Source organism: Microcaecilia unicolor, chromosome 1 (assembly GCF_901765095.1).
Source record: "Microcaecilia unicolor chromosome 1, aMicUni1.1, whole genome shotgun sequence".
In the NCBI taxonomy this organism is placed as follows: domain Eukaryota; kingdom Metazoa; phylum Chordata; class Amphibia; order Gymnophiona; family Siphonopidae; genus Microcaecilia; species Microcaecilia unicolor.
In genome coordinates, this window is record NC_044031.1 from 493724086 (window position 1) to 493748027 (window position 23942).

General features: G+C 44.0%; 1 protein-coding gene across 1 annotated transcript in view; it reads left to right on the forward strand.

The window, feature by feature from the left end:
- Window positions 1-23942, forward strand: part of RP1 (RP1 axonemal microtubule associated) — a 102586-nt gene that overhangs the window by 13031 nt on the left and 65613 nt on the right. The gene's annotated exons all lie outside the window — the stretch shown is intronic.

Sequence of the window (23942 nt, forward strand, 5' to 3'; positions counted from 1 at the left end):
CGGGGGGGGGGGGGGGCTCACCAAGGCTCAGGGGTGGGGCGGCAAGGGAGCCGGCAAGCCATTACTGCAGGCTGGGGAGGCCAGCCAGCCAAGCAATGCCTCTCGGAGCACAGATTCTGTGCAAAAATGTGGAAATTTTACGCAGCTGCAGAATTCTGTGCTCTGCAGTCGCACAGAATTCCTTTCCGACAGAAGTAAAGTATGTGCAAACTTTAGCACCATAAACTGCCTGAAAAGAAAGCATCCTCATACACTTGTATCTCTCCTTTGTTTGTTATCTTCAATTAAATGTAAGTCTAACCCCACCTCTGGGAATGTTGCTACAAATGGGGGCATGTACATACAGGAGGGAATTCAATAAATAGTGTAGAAAAAGTTCAGCGGTAAGTGCTATTCTATAATGGGGGTGCACCTTATAGACAATAGTGTTTAGTGTGTAACGTTTGGGCACATACACCTGCTGAAACCTGGTGTAAATGCCGGCGCCCAAGTTAGGTGCAGTTAAAAATATTCTGTAATTCCATGTGCAACATTTTGGAATGCCAGACTGACAGGTCTGTAATTCCTAACCTCCTCCTTACTTCTGCTCTTGTGCAGAGGGACCACATCTGTCTTTCTCCAGTCTTCCAGGACCACACCAGACTCTAGGGAAGCATTGAAGAGGTCAGGCAGTAGAACCGCCAGGTCATCTCCTAGTTCCTGGAGTACTCTTGGATGTATCACATCAGGCCACATCGTTTTGTCTACTTTTTGTTTAGCTAGCTCCTCACAAATACAGTGTTCTGAGAATCGATCCAGATCTACCATGCATTCATCCCTATTAGCGTTTGTTTTCTGTGGTCCTATCCCTGGCCTGAACACAGAACAGAAGTAATTGTTAAGCAGTTGAGCTTTATCCTTATTGGATTCTACATATTTTTTCCCCTCAGCTTTGAGCCTCCCAGTGCTATTTCAGCACTTCCTCCTGTCACTTACATATCTGAAAAACTCTTGTCTCCCATTTGCTTAAGTATAGTAACTAGTTACATTTACTTAGTTACTGTACAACACTGCAGGATGCATACATATACCTGTAAGCACCATTTTTTTTGTTACATTTGTACCCCACGCTTTCCCACTCATGGCAGGCTCGATGCGGCTTACATGGGGCAATGGAGGGTTAAGTGACTTGCCCAGAGTCACAAGGAGCTGCCTGTGCCTGAAGTGGGAATCGAACTCAGTTCCCCAGGACCAAAGTCCATCACCCTAACCACTAAGCCACTGCTCCACTCCTCCACTTTGTAGGCTCAAATTTATCGAACACTAGCACTTATGTGCGAGAATGTACACTTATGCATGTAGCACTATTCTATAAATTAAACACACACATTGCTTTTGTGTAAATGCAAGGGGGCATTCACAGTCATATACCTGACATTAGTGGATGCACCTAAATATTAATGCATTAATGCTGACTTATGCTCATATTCTGTAACAGCAATTACACACATACAGTGGGGGAAATAAGTATTTGATCCCTTGCTGATTTTGTAAGTTTGCCCACTGACAAAGACATGAGCAGCCCATAATTGAAGGGTAGGTTATTGGTAACAGTGAGAGATAGCACATCACAAATTAAATCCGGAAAATCACATTGTGGAAAGTATATGAATTTATTTGCATTCTGCAGAGGGAAATAAGTATTTAATCCCTCTGGCAAACAAGACCTAATACTTGGTGGCAAAACCCTTGCACGGCCGCGCTCCTCTCCATCCGCTTGGCTTCCCTGCTCTCTCTATCTGCGTCCCGCCTTCCTCTGACGTCAGAGGAAGGCGGGACGCAGACAGAGAGGGCAGGGAAGCCAAGCGGAGTAGCGGACGGAGAGGAGCGTGTCCGTCTACCCCTCTCTCTTCCTCCCTCCCTCCCTCCGCCGCAGGCAGCAGTCTTTTCCAGCGTTCCTGGCAGCGGTAGCGATGTACACGCTGCCTTCGGCTCTGTCCTGAAGCCTTCTCTTCTAGTTCCTGTTCCCGCATAGGTGGGAACAGGAACTTGAAGAGAAGGCTTCCGGGGCAGACTGAAGGCAGCGTGTACATCGCTACCGCTGCCAGGAACGCTGAAAAAGCTGAAGACTGTTGCCTGCACCGGAGGGAGGGAGGGAGGAAGAGAGGGGGTAAACGGAGTCACCATCTTGGACCTCGCGGGGGGGGGGGAGCAGAGGGAAGATGAATGGGACTGGGAGGGGTGGGAAGCAGAGGGAAGGAGCAAGAGATGAATGGGACTGGGAGGGGTGGGAAGCAGAGGGAAGGAGCAAGAGATGAATGGGACTGGGAGGGGTGGGAAGGAGCAAGAGATGGATGGGACTGCGAGGGGTGGGGAGCAGAAGGAAGGAGCAAGAGATGGATGGGACTGCGAGGGGTGCGGAGCAGAGGGAAGCCTACTGGAAAGAAGACACTGAATAAAACGGAAGACACTGGGACCAAAGCGAATAGAAAAACTAAATGATCAGACAACAAAGGTAGATAAAAGTATTTTATTCATAATTTATTAATTGAAATGTGTCAGCTTTTTGAAATGTGCATCTGTGATATTTTGCCTGTAAATTCAATTCCTTCATTAGCATATTCATTTGCATATGTATATATGCAAATGATATGCTAATATGCTCCGCCCATTCTTTGCCCCCCCCAAATGAAACAGTCAAACTATGCCTATGGTTAAATGCCCTGAGTCAGTGCAGAGAATGGGAGGCTCCGAGTGCTGAGGCTTCCAGGAGGGAGGCTCTGAGGGAAGAGGACTCCATTCTAAGCTGAGCCATAGTACCTGAGGAGAGGATCAGGGAAGCAGTGTGGCTCAAGCTTAACCCTCCAGAGTTTATATGGGAAGGATTATCAAGGTAGGAGATAACCTTGAATTGTATTCAGAAGGTATTTGCTTCTGGTGTGGGTCCAGGGGAGACCCAAGAAGGTGTTATTAGTCACTGTATTGGGCTAGACTGGGAGCCAGCTCTAGGAAGAGAGGGCTGACAGTGCTATGTGAAGAACCAGAGAGAAATAAAAGGGTCATTTTACAAAGCCATGCTGTGGTAGTGTGGGCATGTTTTTTTGATCTGCACTGGGCCACTTTTTACTGCTGCTGGGAAAAGGCCATTTTTAAAATGGGTATACACAAAAATTAAAACTAGCACGTGTCTATATACGGCCTGAGCCCTTACCGCCAGCCGTTAACCATGCAGGGTGTGCCAATATAGCCACACTTCCGATCACCGCTGGGAACCCCCCCCCCCCCCCCCCCACGGTAGAAAATAGAAAAATATTTTCTGCCACAGGATTCAGCGCGTGCCAAACTCAGAATTACTGCCGGGTGCATGTGTTACCCCAGCACTATTTACTTATTGGGATTTCTTAACCACCTTTATGAAGAAATTCAGCAGGTACAGTTTAACATAAAACTTACAATTTTGTTAACAGCATAACAACAGTAAAATAACTAAGAATAAATATAAATACAATAAATGAGGTAAACCTGAAAATAGTAAATAGAAACCTAATAATAGAACAGCCTTGTGGCGTACCGAGGGTGGGGTGGTGGGGGCGGTCCACGCTGCTGGAGGGGTGCAGAAAGCAGCCACACGGCTATCGGCTCCGCTGGTTCCCTGCTCTCTCTGCCCTGGAACAAGTTACCTCCTGTTCTGGGGCAGAGGGAGCAGGGAACGAGCGGAACCGACAGCCGTGCGGCTGCTCCCAGCAGATAAGAATGCGCCCGGGGGGGGGGGGGGGGGGGGGGGGACGAACGCTGCTGTACCTGGTGTGGGGGGGGGGGGGGTGCAGTGGCGATCCGCCCCAGGTGGCAGCCGACCAAGGATCGCCGCTGGATCAACCATGAAACAGTAACAAAAATATACACATTTAACAGCACATTTGCTGTGCTGGGCGAAAATGGAGCCCACTGGCAACCCTATTGTTCTCTAGATTCTGTCCTTTTTTTTTTTTAACCAGGCCTAGACCACACTCACAGCCTTTTTTCAGCAGTGGCCTGAAATAGCAACAGTAGTATTTACAAACAAAAGATAAGTTATCCACGTTCAAGGTAACGGTTACAAGGTTTATTTATTAGTTGGTCGTTCCCAGTATGGGGTAGCCAAACCAGGAAGTGTTCTCCTTTTCAAGCAAGAAGTATCACACCCATAAATCAAGCACCATACTGCATCTCACATAGAAATATCCTGATCCTGTAGAATAAAGTCAACACAGAAAAGTGTCGCCAGGGAGTCACTGAGCCCATGATATTCTCAGTGACCTTACTGTATAAAACAATTCAAGAAAGTTTATAACAGGACATCTATTTTGTTTTCAAGTTCAACCTTTTATTGATTTTTTTAATTGTATAAAGCATATAAAGCCAGATGACAGTAGTTTGGAGAAAGTGATAATAGCATTATATGATCATATTATACAGTTATAATTTGCATACCCCTCCACCAACCTCCTTAACCTCATTGCTATGCAGTTAATTGTTGAATTATAAAGGATAGTTAAAGTGTCATAATATTGACTCAGACACCAAGATATAATTTTAGAAGTTCCCACATTTTTTTAGAGCGTGTTTTCAAGGGAAGTTTCTGAACAATACTGGATTCATACTTATATATACAGCATATAGTTTGCCACCAGAGATACACCTTCAGGTTTTGTGGATTTTTCCAGTTTTAAAAAATATCTTGTATAGCAATAGCAGTTAACATGGATAATAATCAAGCGTTATCTTCTGATAAACTGTATTCTTTTTGAAAAATATTAAAAATTGTAGCTTTGTATGAAGTTATGCTGTGTTTTTGATCTCTTGTATTTTATGCCAAATTTGAGACCAAAAAGTGAACACTCTTGGAAAATGAAACAGCTGCCGTGGCCACCACCGCACTGTGGGAGAGGGGGGGCATGGGTCAGCTGCGTTGCTGTTCCGAACTGGACACTGACAGTCGCAGTCCTTACGGTGGCAGGGGCTGCACGTTCCCAAACCTCCTTCACAGCAAGGGCCTTAAGCAGGCATGTGCATCTCAATCAAGCACATTCTTCTGTGAGCTGGGCAGGACGCTGCCAGATGACGTCAGGCAGGGGAGGGAGATTTAAACTTACTGGTTCAGCATCTCCCTCCCTTCATAACTTCCACTCTTTCTTGTAAGCTGCTGGTTCCTGCAGTGCCTGAACTTCCTCCAGTTCCTGCCTTGTTGTTTCTGTCCCAGCTGAAGCCCGTCTTGGGATAAGGCTATTCCTGTGTTTCAGTTTGTTCCTGGCCCAGCACAGTTGAAGCCCGTCTTGGGATAAGGCTGCTCCAAGGCTCTCAGGTTGTTCATGTCACAGCTCCGCCGAAGCCTGCTGTGGCATAGGCTGTTTCGGGTGCTCCTGCTCTGTGTCCGCACAGGTGACCTGTCTACCACTGGTTGGGGTCTCCATGTCTTTGACTCAGGACACCCTTTCCGGAGACCGAGGGCTCACCCATCAGTCATTGGCAGTGACAGTTTGCGAAGGCCACGATGAGCTCGACAGAGTGACCTGCCCTTCATCTTCTACAACAGATGGTCATTTAACTCCAGCAACCATCTGGGGTGGTTCAGGAACTGACTCAACATGGGGACAATCTGCAAAATTCAGGCACATTGCAGGCTGGATTGGGAGCCACCCCATCTGGGACTTCCTCAGTTCTGCTCACCATGCCTGGTGACTTAGGTCTCCGGCTTGCTCCTCCTCCCTGGTTTGACAGATATCTGAAGCCTTGATGTGGGTTTCTGAACCAATGCCAGATAGTGTTCAAACTGCAGGCTTGAGAATTTATGTTGGATAGAGCCAAGGTGGCCTACCTTAATTCACTCCTCATGGGCCCTGTGCTCGCCTGGACATCCCCAATCCAATGCTAAATGACCTAGCAGGATTTTTAAGTCACTTTAGACAAATCTTTAAAGAATCTGGCAAGGCCTTCTCTGCCACTTCTGCGCTACTGAACCTCTGACGAGGACTCAGACTCTGGGTGACTACGTCACCTGGTTTCGGACCTTGGCAGCTGAGCTGGAATGGAACAACAAGAACCTGGTTGCTGTATTTTGGCAAGGGTTGTCTCCTCACATTAAGGATGAACTGGCCAGTTGAGACCTCCCACCAGTTCTTGATGACTTGATTTCCTTGTGCACGTGGGTTGATATCCGTTTTCGGGAATGATCCTTGGAGCATCAGCATACCCGTAGATTCCTTTGGCCAGTCTCTAACTCTCTGCAAAAGGTTACATCTACTCCCAGAGGGATTGTTATAGAATGATTTAATTATACAACAGAATTTAGGGCCAAATCCAAGCTTTCCAAAACCCTGAACATATATTGCCATTCAACCCTGTCAAAGGCCTTCTTGGCATCAAGCTTTGGAGTTAGAAATGGGAAAAGTAGGTATTGGAGGGAATGAAGTACGAAGTAGAGTACGAAGGTGGTCACATTCTCTGGCTGATACTGACATCCCCTTAGTATTGGCAGAATAGCAGGTTGGGCCAAATGGTGTATGTTTATTTTTTTGCCTTTATCTAGTATGGTACTGTTGTACTGATATTGATGATAATGAACTATGAGCGCAGACTCTCACATAGTCTGTAATGGTATTTACTGTAAATTGTCAACTTGCTCTTAAAAAAAAAATCCAAAAAACATTGGTGGTCTAGTCTGCTCTTTACCACAAATACAATCATGTTCTTTACTGGTTCAAGACCTTCCCACTTCTGGATGCTCCTTCTACAACAACTGGAAATTGTATGGAAACACTCCAGTCATCAGCAGCTTGCCTGTGGTTCTTCTGACCTTTGAGAGAGATTTTCTACCCTGTGTAGTTTTACAAAAGATGTATGTTCACTGTAGGACTTGACAGTTTAATCATAATCTTCATTTCTTCCAACCCAATTGATATCAGCATCAATTAAAATACATCTGATCCCAGGGCTAGCTTTAACCATTAAAAAAATTAGACTGTTGCCTAGGGCAGCAGTTTCCAGGAGAGCAGCAAAGAACAGTAGCAGCCAAAGGAAAATGATAGGTCCTCACAGCCACACAAACCCAGAGAACCATCTGTAATGGCGTACCAAGGGGGGGGGGGGGGGCGGTCTGCCCCGGGTGCACGCCGCTGGGGGGTGCCGCGGCGTGCGCCTGCTCCGAGTTCGCTAAACTTCGTTGCTCATTCGCTGCAGCTCCCTCTGCCCCGGAACAGGTTACTTCCTGTTCCGGGGCAGAGGGAGCTGCAGCAAAGCAAAGTTTAGCGAACTCGGAGCAGGTGTGCGCCGCAGCACCCCCCCCCCCCAGTGGCTTGCACCCGGGGGGGGGGGGGCTGTCATTTCACCGGAGGGGGGAAGGTGTAATTTAGCGGGGGGGGTGCTGCACCCAAGGGGGGCGCATCGGCGCTCCGCCCCGGGTGCCATCCAGGCCAGGAACGCCACTGACCATCTGTATGTATTTTTACACTTTTACACACTTTTACAGGATCATTTTAGGACTGGTGGTGATCATAATCATTGTTTAATTATCAGAATCATAAGGGAGTAGGAGCCCACAGGCCTAAAAATCAACTGAAGGAGCACAAGGCTGAAGACTCACCTAGTCACCTCCTATACTTGCATAGGCCCTGCTTGTCTTCAATGTCATAATCAAGGGTCCTTTTTAGGGTCAGCACTGACAATCTTATGTCTGTGAAAGATTTTCAAAGATAAAGTAAAATGTATTGATTGTGTGCCACACGGCTTCTTGTTGCTATGAAAAATTAGCTCAGGTGAAGCCTAAGCAAGGATCCTTTCAGAACCACTACCAGTCCAATAAGATCATAGTTTCAGGACATATCAAATTAGAGTAGAGAGGAAATGTTTCCTATTTAGTTGCAGCTCCCACTTCTGGGGTGGCTGCAATGATACTGCCTTCCCTTATGTACGTAACAGATCCCTAGAGCATGTGTGATTGTTGGTGGAGTTTGTAGTGGATTGTGCATGGTTAAGGCTCAGCTTTTAGGCCTGGGCCTAGTTGAGGTTTTGTTCAATATGAAGCCTTCCTTGAGTTTTGAGTTCGTGTCTAATGTGAAGTGAATCTGAAAGAGGTTTTACTGCCAGTAAACAAACTAAGGAGCAGAGCAGCAGTTTGATCTCTAAAGCCTAAGGACAGAGAAGCCCTACTCAGGAGCTGGACTATTAGAGGAGGTGCTGTGTACAAGATAATTCCTACTGGGAAGAATCTGTGTGGATGTGGATCCCAGTAAAGGGAGATTGTGTGTTGTGTTTGCAAGGGTATAGGGTCTCCTTGTACATGGGAAACTCTTTGCTCTAAAGGACTGCTTATTATTGAAAGGGATCACGGGCACAGATAATGGAAAAATGTGGAGTATTACAGTGTTTGATGCTGTACAACCTTACAATCAGTAGCGTTCCTAGTCTCGATGACACCCAGGGCGGATCGCCGATGCGCGCCCCCCCTCCCCCGGGTGCAGCGTGCCCCCCGCGAAATGACACCTCCCCCCCCGGCGAAATGACACCCTCCCGGGTGCACGCCGCTGGGGGGGGTGTGCCACGGCGCGCACCTGTGGGCTCCGAGTTCGCTACGCTAACTTCACTGGTTCGCTGCAGCTCCCTCTGCCCCGGAACAGGAAGTAACCTGTTCCAGGCAGAGGGAGGGAGCTGCAGCGAACCAGCGAAGTTAGCGTAGCGAACTTGGAGCCCACAGGCGCGCGCCATGGCACCCCCCAGCGGCGTGCACCCGGGGCGGACCGCCCCCACCGCCCCCCCCCCCTTGGTACGCCACTGCTTACAATAGAAAGACAACCTCAAATCAGTAATTATATATGGATTTATCTTCAGTAAAGAGAATTCTAGTACCCCAGATCCAGTGCATTTTTTCTAGCAAAAATGGTGCCAGTACTGAAATACCAGTCACAGAATCAATGACAAGGCAGAATTGGTGTGTAGAGCTTGAGCTCTTTCATTAAAACTTGGGGTCCATGAGTCAATTTTAGCAGACAATGGAAAAGATGCCAGTACTCAGTACCCCCAGATACCTCCTCAAAAAAAGCCCTGCCCAGATCTATCTTTGAGCTGTTGTTTGAAGGGACCCTTTACACCAGGGCCTTGAAGGGGGTCTCTCTCTCTCTCTATCTATCTATCTATCTATCTATCTATCTATCTATCTATCTATCTATCTATATAGAAGGTAAGTGTGAATTGAGTGAAGACAAAAGAGGATCAGGAGAAATAAATGTTCTGTGGGTGGGCCATGGAGTATGAATCCATCAATGGAACACTCTGCAACTGGGACACCTCTCTTACACTGCTTATTAGTGTACTAGTGAAACATACTATTACTATATTAGGGGCCCTTTTACTAAGCCACGGTAGGCTCTATGCGTGTGCAGCGTGTACCCAAATGAGACTACTGCCAGGTCTGCGCGCCCCCCTGGTGGTAATTTCAGATTTGGTGCAGGCTCATAACGCCTGGATGATGTATGTATTTATTTCCTCCCACATGTGCCGTTTCTGGTGGTAATCAGCAGTTGGCACGTGCCGATCGGTCACTGCGCGTGTAGCGCGTAAGCCCTTTCCGCTAGATCAATGGGTGGCATTAAGGGTTCAGGCCGGTTCACTGGTTTCAGTTTTACCTCACGCCCTTTTCCCGTCACTTTGAAAAAAAACCTTTTTTGCAGACACGGTAAAAGCTGGCCCGGTGCATGACTAATACCTGCCCATACACTGCCGCAGGCCACTTTTACCGCGGCTTCGTAAAAGGACCCCTTAGTCTTTGCTATAGATTTATATTCCAGTAAATATGTGTTTATTTTATGTGAGAGATATACGTAACCCTTTCTTGTTCAGAATAGCTGGGGCAGGTTACTTTTAGTAAAATATTACAGTTCTGTAGGGAGGTCAGGGCCAGCACCAGCTTGCAATGGAAGGCTGTTGGCAAAGATATTCCACTCACTATAAACTTGCACTCAATATATCAGTGCAGGAAGGCAAGAGGATAGTGGAGAAAATGTTTTAATTTTTTCAAGAAAGGGTTTATCAGGATGGAGGACAGGGCCAGGGGGTCAGGATGGGGAATTTATTTTCTTGTCAACAGTGGGGACAGCAGGAAGGAGCAAACAGGCTGGGGAAATTTTAAAATCTTTTAAGATCAAATAAGAGAGAGGAAGAGTGGGTTGGGATTTTTTAAAAAGACTAATATGCAGGGTGGTGTCCTAGTCTCAGGATGGTCCATGGCTAGTATTGCACTCAGGGTGCCCATGGAACATTTGTTTCTTCCCAGAGCAGGCTTTCTTTGAAGGGGGGGGGGGGGGGGAGGGATTTCCTTTCAAGGCCCTGGCATAGAAATTCTACCAAAAATAACTCAAAAAGGCACAGTTCAGAAGTAGTATATTTAGCTCAAGGTTATACAGCATTGAGTTAACACTATAAAGCTCCACTTTGCTCCTCTGACTCTGTTGGTGATCCCCTGTGTATAATCATAGATTTGGGTAACAGGCATCCCAAGTTCTGAACAACCTCTCAACTTCCGGTCCAGCACACACAGTCTTTCCTTCCTTGGATCCACTTCCACACAGACTCTTCCTAAAAGGAATAATCTTGTACAGTATTCATCCTGAGTGGGACTTCTCTGTCCTTGGTCCCTGTGGATTAAGGACCAAGCTACTGCGCTATTCCATGAATAAATAACAGGCAGAGGGGTAGCAAAACCTGTGGTTTGATACATTCAGTTCGCACTGGATGCACAATAAAAGAGGTCAAGGGAGCCTTCACATATGATAAAACATAAAGAGGCCCAGTGGCGCCCCCCCCCCTACAGATTCCAGTAAAGAAGCTAACTCCATACAGCCCATAACCCCCCCACCACCGCACACTAAATAATTTGTCTTATATAAGACAGACAGTATCAGTATAGTCATCCCAGAAGGGGGATGCTTAACCAAATGGTATATACCTCCTCTCTATTCTGACTTGGTATGGTCCTGAGGGCAGGAACATAGAGGATTAGTTAGGCCTTACATTCTCCCGATATATTTTTTAAATTTTTTCTTCACATTTTGGACAGTCACAAATTTACAGTAATAATTAGATTATACTTATAGTAATTACATGAACAACATATAACATTACTTGGAGAATAATTATCTACCAATTTCTGTTATGGTTGATCAACCAGGCCAGGCTTGTTACCTGCCAAGGCAATAACTTAATCCTGAATATTCAAACATAATTAGAAAACACAGATGTTATTCCGTTAACATTAAAAAAAACAACAACCAAGGAGTACTTCATTAGTGTTTTGCCAGTCGTGAGGAACAGCCAAGAATACATCTTGTTATTCCTGAAATTAAATACTTGTTCTTAAATTCTTGGATTTATATTAGATTTAGATTTATTACTTATACTCCACCCTTATCCAGGGCAGAGTACAATTAAAAAAAAACAAATAATATACACATAAACAATTTACAAAAGCAGCTAACACAATTCAGTCAACAAAAAGACAAACCAGGCAAGATCCAGCAGCATCCTTTATACTTCCTGTCAAATTCCTTTTTGATATAGGCTGAAATATCTTTTTCTATGTTATACTTCTCCATAGCTTGTGTGGCACAATCCACAGCATCCTGCTGCATGTCCTCAGACATGTTGACATTCTTCCTGTCAGATACTATGACCTTGCACAGTGCTGCTCAGTCCACACCGCCTCTACACTGGTCTATTTTTTTTTATTAAATGTAGTTTTATTGCAGATTAAGTGAGAAGAATTAAGATTTAACCAGTCAATATTTAGCTAGCAGTTGTCAGCAGTTTATAAACACTGACCATCACCAGCTGAATTAGGCCCTGATTTTCAATGCAGGACCATCAGGGTTAGCATTTAACATACATACACTTGGTAGTATGAAACATTTTATACAACAGAGGATACCTGCTGTCATGACCTCCCCTCCCCTGATCTTACAAACAGTAATATATTGAAACCTTCCATGTGGTTTCTGCTTTGCAATGGATATATCATTGCCTGCTCCAATTGCAGTTTCTCTTTTACCTTAAATGAATAATGACTTGATTTGACAAATGTGGGTTACAATACAATACAATTGCTGTATGATAACCTAAAATCTAAAAGTTCTGTTATCTCCTGTTCATTTATTACATAAGTACATAAGTATTGCCATACTGGAAAACACCAAAGGTCCATCAAGCCCAGCATCCTGTTTCCAACATGGCCACTCCAGGTCACAAAAACCTGGCAAGATCCCCCAAAAGTACAAAACATTCTATACTGCTTATCCCAGAAATAATGGATTTTCCCCAAGTCCATTTAATAATGGTCTATGGACTTTTCCTTTAGGAAGCCGTCCAAACCTTTTTAAAACTCCGCTAAGCTAACCGCCTTTACCACATTCTCTGGCAACGAATTCCAGAGTTTAATTACACATTGAGTGAAGAAAAATGTTCTCCATTTCATTTTAAATTTACTACATTGTAGCTTCATTGCATGCCCCCTAGTCCTAGTATTTTTGGGAAGCATAAACAGACGCTTCACATCTACCCGTTCAACTCCACTCATTATTTTACAGACCTCTGTCATATTTCCCCTCAGCCGCCTTTTTTCCAAGCTGAAGAGCCCTAGCTGCTTTAGCCTTTCCTCATAGGGAAGTCATCTCATCCCCTTTATCATTTTCGTCGCCATTCTCTGTGCCTTTTCTAATTCCACTATATCTGTTTTGAGATGTGGCGACCAGAATTGAACATAATATTCGAGGTGCGGTCGCACCATGGAGCGATACAAAGGCATTATAACATCCTCATTTTTGTTTTCCATTCCTTTCCTAATAATACCTAACATTCCATTTGCTTTCTTAGCCGCAGAAGGTTTCAACGTATCATCAACGACGACATCTAGATCCTTTTCTTGGTCTGTGACTCCTAACGTTGAACCTTGCATGACGTAGCTATAATTTGGGTTTCTTTTTCCCACATGCATCACTTTGCATTTGCTCACATTAAACGTCATCTGCCATTTAGACGCCCAGTCTCCCAGTCTCGTAAGGTCTCTTTGTAATTTTTCACAATCCTCCCGCGATTTAACTTTGTGTCTTCAGCACACTTAATTACCTCACTAGTTACTCCCATCTCTAGGTTATTTATAAATATGTTAAAAAGCAGCAGTCCCAACATAGACCTTTGGGGAACCCCACTAACTACCGTTCTCTATTGAGAATATTGATCATTTAACCCTACTCTCTTTTTTTCTATCTTTTAACCAGTTTTTAATCCATATTTTCCTGTAGAGATAAATAAGATTAGAATCTTACCAGGTTTTTGGGATGTAAGTTGGAGAGGGAGGTGCTGGCTCCTTTTCAAATAAATATCTGTGACACCCTTTACATTAAAGCACAATGAGCATTAATTCCTAAATTCTATACATGGCTCTCAAAATTGTGTGCACAGTTAAATTGAATAACAAGCCAATTAGTGCCAATAATTGGGTGATAATAATCGTCACTAATTGGCAAGAATTCAAATTTACACATGCACCTTGCTAGGTTTTGTTCTATAAAAATGTTTGTGTAAATTTTGTAGTGTGCAACTGAACAGGGGTTTGGCAATGGGAGGGGCATGGGTGGGTCAGGGCGTTCCCTAAAGATGCATGCAAGATACCTGGCAAGATCCCAAAAACGTTCAATACATGTTATGTTGCTTATCCCAGAAATAAGCAGTGGATTTCCCCCCAAGTCATTTTAATAATGGTCAATGGACTTTTCCTTTAGGAAGCCGTTCAAACCTTTTTTAAACCCCACTAAGCTAACCGCCTTTACCACATTCTCTGGCAATGAATTCCAGAGTTTAATTACATGTTGAGTGAAGAAAAAGTTTCTCCAATTCGTTTTAAATTTATTACTTTGTAGCTTCATCGCATGCCCCCTAGTCCTAGTATTTTTGGAAAGAGTAAACAAACAATTCACATCTACCTGTTTCACTCCTCATTATTTTATAGACCTCTATCATATCTCCTGTCAGCTGTCTTTTGCCAAGCTAAAGAGCCCTAGCCACTTCAGTTTTTCCTCATAGCGAAGTCGTCCCATCCCCTTTATCATTTTTGTCGCCCTTCTCTGTACCGTTTCTAATTCTACTATATCTTTTTTGAGATGCGGTGACCATAACTGAACACAATATTTGAGGTGCGGTCACACCATGGAACGATACAAAGGCATTATAACATTCTCATTTTTGTTTTCCATTCCTTCCCTAATAATACCTAACATTCTGTTTGCTTTCTTAGCCGCCGCAGCACACTGAGCAGAGGGTTTCAATGTATCAACGACAACGCCTAGATCCCTTACTTGGTTGGTGACTCCTAACGTGGAACCTTGCATTACGTAGCTATAATTTGGGTTCTTCTTTCCCACATGCATCACTTTGCATTTGCTCACATGAAACATCATCTGCCATTTATACGCCCAGTCTCCCAGTCTCGTAAGGTTCTCTTGTAATTTTTCACAATCCTGTTGCGATTTAACAACATTGAATAACTTTGTGTCGTTAGCAAATTTAATTACCTCACTAGTTACTCCCATCTCTAGATCATTTATAAATATGTTAAAAAGATAAGAATCATTGAACACAAATCCATTGACACTGTTGTTTACATTCTATCCACTAAGTTTAACTGAAGTCCAAAATGGTAAATGTATTCTTGAAAATATTCAATAATCTAAGGTCACACTTTCTATCCTGATTCAAATGGTGCTGATGGAACATCATTCACTTGAGATATTTTCTCTATGTGTGGGATACAGGTACTTGTGAGGCCAAAATAGAACAGTTAGTTGACTAAAGAATTGATCCAACTTAATTCACGAACGTAATCCACACCACTAACATTAACCATAACTCATTCTTCCCCCCCACCCCCCCCACACATCTCTTCCTCTTATCTTTCTCTATACAATTGTGCTATCTCTGGGATACTTGGTACCCATACATTGTGTTATCTCTGTGATATTTTGTACCCATACATTGTAAGCCGCACTGAACCTGCTATCGAGCGGGAAAGAGCGGGGTATAAATGCTACAAATAATAATAATGAATAATCCCTGTAATTAACAAATGTTGTTTCTAATTTCAGGGGGGATACCCGTTTATATTGTATTATGAGGATAATTAATTAATGTAATTCATCCAAGGTGGTATATAGCAGGTCCAGTTTAATGATGTATATTTCTGTCGTTTGGCATTTCTCTATGACCCCTGATTACAGGGAGGGTACCCATTAAATCAAATGTCAGATAAATCAGTCATCACCTTCTTTCCAAGCACTAGGGCACAGAACATCCAGCATGATGCATGGACTTTGCTTTCCGCTTGGTCTTTCCAAAGCTAATAGATGCAAGATTGGAAAGTGCACATGCTGTGTTGTGTCAAGTGGCCAGGCTTCAGTTCTTAAAGATTTTTATTTTCTTTTTACGGGAAGCTCAGGTCAGATTGTCAGAAGAGCTGGATTAGCCTATCTCCTGTCTAATATGTGTACAAGAAAAAAAAAACAGCTAATAAAGAAAAGGCGATAATTCAGAAAAAGTGTTTGTGTTCTGTGTGTTCACTTGAAATGCAGGTTTAAACAAATGAACTTGGAGCTCTGTGCATATGTAGATATTTCTTTTATTTGTTTGGCGTTAGCTCCAACCTTTTTCAGTAGTAGCTCAAGATGATTTATGTTCAAGTACACTATTCCCCTCATTTTATAATATGAGTGCTTTAAGGTTAGCACCATTTATAAACAGGCCCTTGTTACTTAAAACCATTTAATTGGCCAGGAACTGCTCCTGGCTCATTAAATGGTACTTAACCGGCTATCTGGCAATATTCAGTTGGAGACAGCTATCCACTAATATTCAGTGCATTGCTGGCTAAGTATGGAGGCCAAATTAGGCTGTCAAAATAGCAGGCCTATCTTTGGCCGGTTTCAACTTAACCAGTCAGCGTTGGATATTAACTTGGGGGCCCTTTTACTAAGCTGCGTAAGTGCTTATGCACGCCCAATGCGCATCAATTCCAAGTTACTGCCCAGCTACCATGTGGCCCGGGCGGTAATTTCATTTTTGACGCGCATCCACTACACGTGTCAGAAAATATTTTTATTTTCTGGCCTGCAGGCGGTAATCAGCATTTGAACATGCATTGACCATTACCACTTGGTTAACGTGTGAGACCTTACCGCTAAGTCAATCGCTGGTGGTAAGGTCTCAGACCCATAATGGATGCGCACCAATTTTCACGTTGACGCATGTCCATTTTCAGCCCAAATAAAAAATGCCAAAACACGCACCTACACTACTGCAGGCCATTGTTCAGCACACCTTAGTAAAAGGACCCCTTGACTGGTTAAGTTGAAACCGGCCAAAAATAAACCAAATATTCAATGCCGGTCACCGGAAATGTCCCATCATTGAATATCCAGGCTCAGCACCGACCACAGAAGGCAGCCTGTGGTCTGAATATTGGCCTCTTAGATTATAGAATACCAGCACTTATTTATTTATTTGTAACATTTATATCCCACATTTTCCCACCCATTAGCAGGCTCAATGTGGCTTACATAATATCGTAAAGGCGATTGCCAAGTCTGGTACATGTTAAACAAATAAAATTCAAAATAAGGGTTAGGTAAGGTTAGAGTAAACAGGTACAAAAAGGGACAAGAAAATAAAGGAATATATAATGTCCAATACGATGTAAGGTATTGCTGCATTGCAGAGTTGAGGCATTTAAGTAGGGCCGGTAGGGTAGGCCTTGCAAAACAGATAGGTCTTTAATGATCGCCTGAAGTTTTGATGGTAGTGAATCGCTTTCATAGTCTTTGGTAGTGCATTCCACATTTGTGTACTTAAGTAAGAAAAATTGGATGCATAGGTTGATTTGTATCTGAGTCCAATGCAGCTTGGATAGTGGAGGTTCAAATAAGTACATTACGCTCTGGTTCTGTTTCTGGTCGGAAGATCTATCATATATGCATGTGAATGTTACAGATTTGCATGTAACTGCTAGTTGGACACTAAGCAGTATTCTCTGATCTTAGCATGCATTTGCAAAGGAGTGTACACATGGGCAGGGGCCATAGCCACCGAGAGGGGGGCAGGGGGAACAAAATTCTCCGGGCCCGGCACCACAATCCCACCCGCCCTCCGTCGTCGACCGTCTGCCACCAGGCCGGGCCCTCTGCATTGAAATTACAGTGCCTCTCACCTCCGTGTGAAAGCGCTGCAGGCAGCAGGGCAGCAGATCGCCTCCCTTTGGGCCTCCTTCCCTCCCTGTGTCCCGCCCTCGTCTGACGTAACCTCCGCGAGGGCGGGGCACAAGGAGGGAAGGAGGGCTGAAGGGAGGCGATCTGCTGCCCGCAGCGCTTTCACATTGAGGTGAGAGGCGCTGTGATTTCAATGCAGGGGGCCCAGCCCGGTGGCTTACAGAGGGGGGCAGGTGGAGGGGGGAGTGGCAGCGGTGACCTCGGTAGGGGTGGAGTGGCGGCGGCGACTTCGGGGGAGCGGCAGCCCGGCCCAGTCTCTCGGCGACCCTGGCGGGGGGCACAGGCATCTCCCACAATTACACGTGCACATTTAAGCCAGATTCTGTTCTAGAATTTGTGCTTAGTACAAGCTTTTGGGCTCACTTTATAGAATAGTCCCCTAGGTACTTCCCAGTCCCTTGATAGCTAACAATCTAATAGTCCAATGCTCAGACCTCCGGCGCTATATGGAGCAGCACCCAAGCAATATCGGGGGAGCAGTGCAGAAAAATAGTTCCCCAATGGTCTACAGTAAAAACATGCAAATGATTTGCATGCTGTTTCACCGAAAGTAAGAGGGAGGAAAATGTCTGCAGTAAGTGCAGCTCTTCTGCACGTGCGCCAGGCAAACCCGAATGTGAGCAGTTAAGAGCCCAAACAGTAGCAGTGACCCGTTTTTTTTCCTTCTCCCCTTTGCTATGGTGTGGCTTGGAATTGTGTTATTTGGTTTTAAAATTTGCGGAAGTCTCCAACACTGTTTCCCCAGTTGGATCAAGTAGGGAGAGAGCATGTACACAAGACTAAATGTGTATGTGTGCAAAGGAAACCCAAAAAACTTGAAAAATCCTATCTTCAACCTCCTCAGTGCCACCTTGGAGCTGGCAGTAGCAGGGGCGGACTGACTGTTTGGGCAACCGGGCAGTGCCTGAGGGCCCAGAGGCTCTGCCCGGCTGTCCACTGATGCACACTACTGTTACCACCCCTCTCGGCTGGACTGTAGTGATGTGCTCCCAGATACCTGATGGTTGTAGTCATGGCGAATATCCAGGGAACACACACTCACAGCCGAGGGAGTGGAACAAATAAACTAACCTCGTCCTTTACTCTCAAAGAATAAAGGAGGAAAATAATCTAAATTTAGGATTTGTTCCTGAAATGGAAGGACCAAACTTTCAGATTTGCAAATTATCTCTTTCTTTATTGAATACAAATGCAAGCAAATTTTCATTCAAATAAACTCAAATTCACAATTAGTGTGAAGCTTAATAGAACTGCAATAACATATTCAACATTCAAATGTAGAACTACATGTATTCTCACTGTTGTTTCCCTAGTCTAAAATGATCCAGCAGGCTTCAACATTCCATTTCACAGACTTCACATAAAAGCATAACTTTTCCCTTCACAGCTATCAGATCAATCTGGAGAATACAGCACACTCAGACAACAGCAGTGCTGGATTTTCTTTATTCTGAAGTCAGATTCCAAACCTTGCTTGCACTGAACTCAACTCTCACAAACAACACACCTTCCCCCCCAGACACAGCTTAATGGCTTCTTTCTTCAAATCACAGATTCACCTCTCAGTCCTTCCCCTGTGTCAGAGTTAAAATCCTTACACACTTTTTCCTGACACCCTTATAGTTTCTTTCACTTAGTATAACTACCAGCAGAAGTCACAGCTTCTCAGAACCTGAGTCTCAACTGTTTTCCCCTATTCTAAAAAGAGTAGGCAGCCATGTGTCCACTTAATACCTGAGCCTACAGACTCTCACTCCACCTTCCATGACCTTAAATTCCCTTAGAACTTAACCATTCCATTCACTGCATGCTGGGACATACATACCTCTGTTTCACTCCAAACCAAACTAAATTTGGTTTAAAACTTCTCACTTGCTTTCTATTAGTACAGCTCTCTCCCACCCAAAATACATCAGTTTTTCCCCACATGTATTCAGCAACACAATCATGAAAAAGGCAGTCTGTTTATTGAAGTACTCACTTTTAAGCTCAAATCATCTCATTCTCAGCACCCAAGCTCACCTTCACTCACTTTCAATATTAAAGTACCCTTTTTCAATATCACATTTCACTTTGAACTCACAAAATCCATACTTTTATTCTTACTTTTACACAGACACACACTATACATTTTTTCTTTCTCAATCCATGTTCACAGCCCTGGTCTCTCTGCTCACTCCAGTCTCCCTGGCAACTCACCCCCCCCCCCCCCCAGAGGATCTGACATCACTCAACCAATCAGCTTGTCAGAGAAAGACAGGTTTTTTTTTCTGATCTGTTTAGAATCTCCCTCCAGTGTTGCCAGGTGGGAGGTTTTACCGCCCAATTGGGCGGTTTTCCGTGACCCGCCGCGGGAAATTTTTGCCCGTGGCGGGTCGCGGTTTTTTGGGCTTCTTTTTTTTCTTTTCCGCGGTTTTCAGGCGTTTTTTTTCGGCCGCGGGGGGCGGGGTTAGTGATGTTTTGGGCGGGGTTAGTGACATTCTGGGCGGGGCCGATGATGGGGGAGGCGGGGCCGGTGACGACGGGGGCGGGGTTGATTACGACGGGGGCGGGGTGATGACGCGGGGGTGGGGGTGTCAGGGGCGGGGTTTGAGTTTGGGCGGGTTTTGGGCTGTTTTTAGGCTGGATTGGGTGGGAAAAAAATTTTCCACCTGGCAACCCTGTCTCCCTCCCCCATAGAAGTAAATGCAAAACTTCCTATAAAGAGAATTTCAAAGTCAATTTTAACCTGACTTGTAGAAAGGAACATTTTATAGTACAATCCCCACTTAATCATGGTTTATTCCTTGAAAAATAAAACCATATTTAAGAAACATCTCACACTTTCTTCAGCTAACTCCATTAACAATTCCCAAACTAAACTTTAAACCTTTTCCAGCCAGCAGCCTCCACCAAAACCCTGGAACAACCCCCCCAGAGCCCCAGGAAAAAACATTTAATATATGTTAGCATATATTACACTACAGCCCACACAGGGCCCTGGTGGTCTAGTGGTTGCTGTCGCTATTCTCCCTGGTTGCATTGCTGTGTTTACAAAATGGCTGCCAAGACTCCTGTAGACTCAGCATCCATTTTATAAACACCGCGCCTTGCCGGGCAGAGTAGAGGCAGCGGGTGAGCAGGAAAGAGGGGATTTATTTCTTGATCCTGAAGAAGCCACAGCCACTAGACCACCAGGGCTCTTCAAGGTAGGGTGGTGGGGGGGACACCGGCAACATGGTGGGAGGGAGGCAGCATGGCGGAGGAGGGGGCACTGGTGAAAGCGGCAGCAGCATGGTAGGTGGCAGCAGCAGCAGCATGGCAGAGGGAGCCCAGAGTAGTCTTGGTGGCCGGGGGCTCAGTCCACCCCTGGGCAGTAGGTTTCCAGCATTAGGGCAGAGGTTTTGTGTGCACTGTTTATCTGAGCAGTGGGAGGGAATAGCTAATGATCTAGCTTACATCTAAATGCTGTTTGTGGCCATCTTTGGCACGCATGCTGTTCCCTGCGCTAGTGCTCTCTGAACATTCTGTGCACCCTAACACCAGCACAAGTCCAGCACTAATTTCCTTTAGCGCTGGCATTAGCTTTTGAACATCGGCCTGTAAGTTTGTATCTGAAGCAATGGAGAGGTAAATAGTTAGCCCAAGATCACATGGAGAAGCAGTGGAATTTGAATCTGGTTTCCTTGGTTGCTAGCCCTGTGCTCTAACCACTAGGTTATTCCTCCACTTTTTATTGGGCGATTCTTTAAACTAAACAATATACATAGAACCCTCAAGTATACAGATAGTCATAAGAACATGGAGATTGATACTGAACTGTATTTATGTGTTTGGCTTCCCATTTTGGAACTGGGAATGGCATGAGCAGGAAGTTGCTCCTTCTCATTTATTTATTTATAAAATTTCTAACCTGCATCATCTAAAATTCTGAGCTGAGTACAAAAAATATACATAATCAAATACATCAAATAAAACAGTCTTTGATAGCCTCACATGCAAGGATAAACGCAGAAAAAAACCCAAACTGTTCAATAAATAACAGTCCTAATCATCAATAATTATCCTGTGGAAATATTAAATGTTCACTGAAACAGCACAGTCTTTAAAACCTTTTAAAACTCAGACAAGTTCTTCCATGCCCATACCTCTGAAGGCAAGGAATTCCAAAGCTTTGGTCCTGCAATATAAAAAAAATCAAATTGCTATACTCATCGAGATAAACCATTTTAAACAATGGAACATCTAAAGTGTTACAAGATGCAGATCTCCATGACCTTAATGCTTGATGCATATGTAAATAAGATGCAATGACATGGGAGATTTTATTAACCATCTCTTTAAAAACTAGCATCAAAATTTAGTATTGGATCCTATAATTGACAGGGAGCCAATCTAGATGGACTAATGCAGAGGTAATGTGATTAAAAAGCTTCAATCCTAAAAGAAAGCAGGCAGCATTCTGTACAATCCGTAAAGACCACAGAGCACATTTAACTGTTCACAGGGCCTCAGCAAAGATATCCTTCTCTCTTTTCTCCCTGGCTAAGGCTGAAGAAAAAAAGCCAGTACATCGTAGATGAATTGAGCTCCTGAGCCAATCAGAGCCCAGAACAACAAGTTTTCAAAAGTATACTGCATCTTACTTCCTATCTGTGACAGACTAAAGAAAAAACAGTCAATACTCTGTGACAACTTTAGAGTAAGGAAACATGCTGGCCAATAGGAGAAATATACTTCAAGAATTAATTAAGGCAGTTTTACAGGCTTAAAACCCAGTTTTGTCACAGGGCCCTTTTACTAAGCTGTGGTATAAAGTGGCCTGTGGTAGTTTGGATGCATGAAATTGGCATTTCTAGCAGTGATAATCATGCAATGCACGCTAATATGGCCACGCTGCTGATTACTGCCGGGAACACTCCCCATGGTAGAAATTAGAAAAATATTTTCTACTGTGGGAAACAGGGTGCACCAACTTCAAAATTTGTTTTCACCCATTGCTTTGTAGTCTTCAGATATAGGCATAATAACTGAATACTTTCTGTCACAGAATTTTCAATGTTAAAAAATAATTGAATATCGTCTGCATAGATCCTATAATAGACACAAACCCTTCAAAAGAGCACATAAAGGTAGAAGAAAAATATTGAACAAAATTGCTGAAAGAGAAGAGCCCTGATGAACACCTGATTTTAAGTATATAATTTCTGAACCTCTATCCCCTGCACAACACTGAATCTATGCTCTTTCAAAAAAGATAAGAACCAATTTCCAACAATACCAACAATACTAATTGAACGCAATTGTTGCAATAAAGGTACATGACTAATCAAGTCAAATGCTGCAGAAATATCTAATGAGACTAATTTAAAGGAAGCCCCCTTATCAAAGCTAGCCCTGATAGTATCTGTCATAGAAAGTAATAAAGATTCTGTAACATCTTCACATCTAAAACCAAATTGGTACAGATCAAGAATTTGATGTTCATTCAAAAAGTCTACCAATTAAAATAAAACAATTTTTTCAATTATGTTTGCTAAAAATGGAAGAGAAGAGATGGGCCTAAAATTCTCAGCCTTTGAAGCATCAAGCTTGTCATTCGTTAATAAAAGCTTAACTGATGCAATTTTTAAAGAATCTGGCAAAATACCCTCTGTCAAATACTTATTGATTAGATGGGTAACAAAATCATATGTCACTTCACCTAAAGCTTTAACAGCAGAAGCCTGACATGGATCAAATACAGAACCTGATCTAACTTTATTCATGATTGTTTTCACTTGATCAGCATCCACACAGGAAAATTTGCTCCAAATCTCTTCAACATGTGAAACAGAATCTATTAAGCTTACTGTCTGAACTGTATCAAATGATTTCATAACATTGGAGACCTTATTCAAAAAGGCATCCACAAATTGTTGGCTAGAAATCAGCATATCTGAGCTAACTTTATCTACCTTAAGAGAAACCAGTTTCCTCACTGTAGCAAAGAGCTATCTAGATTGAGAGGGAGCAATTCCAAAATGGTGGCTGCAACCTCCCAAGGCAGTCTTGTGAGGCTGTCATGGGAAGTCGCAGCCTCCATTTTCACAATGCAACCAGCAGGGACAGGAGCAACTTGGGATGCTCCTGCCTCAAAGAGGCTGCTAGACCATCAGAGCTTTTAAAGGGTGGGTGGGGGCAGAGTTTGTGGGCGGCCTGGGGGGAGGAACAGGTTTTTTGGGGGAAGGGGGACAACTGGCTTGGGTGGATGGGCTTGCAGTGGCAGCCATGGGACCATGGTTTCAGGTTCAGTTCCGGCTGAAACCAAGTCGCAAACTTTGGCCACGGGTTCGGTTTCAGCTAAAACCAAAACCACTGGTTTCTATCGGTCTCTACTTATACCACACCTTGATAGCTTCCCTCCTAAAGGGACAAGTTGTACCTCGCCTTGATTTGCTTTAGTGATATAGGCAGGATTAGCAAATTATAATAAATGATAAACAATATTTATTCATTCATTGTTATTTGAAGACATGACTCACCAAACTAGTATTTGAGCAGAATTGCAATTCAACTTTTGCATATCAAAAAACAACTTTCAGAGTGGCCTAGTGGTTAGGGTGGTGGACTTTGGTCCTGAGGAACTGAGTTTGATTCCCGGCACAGGCA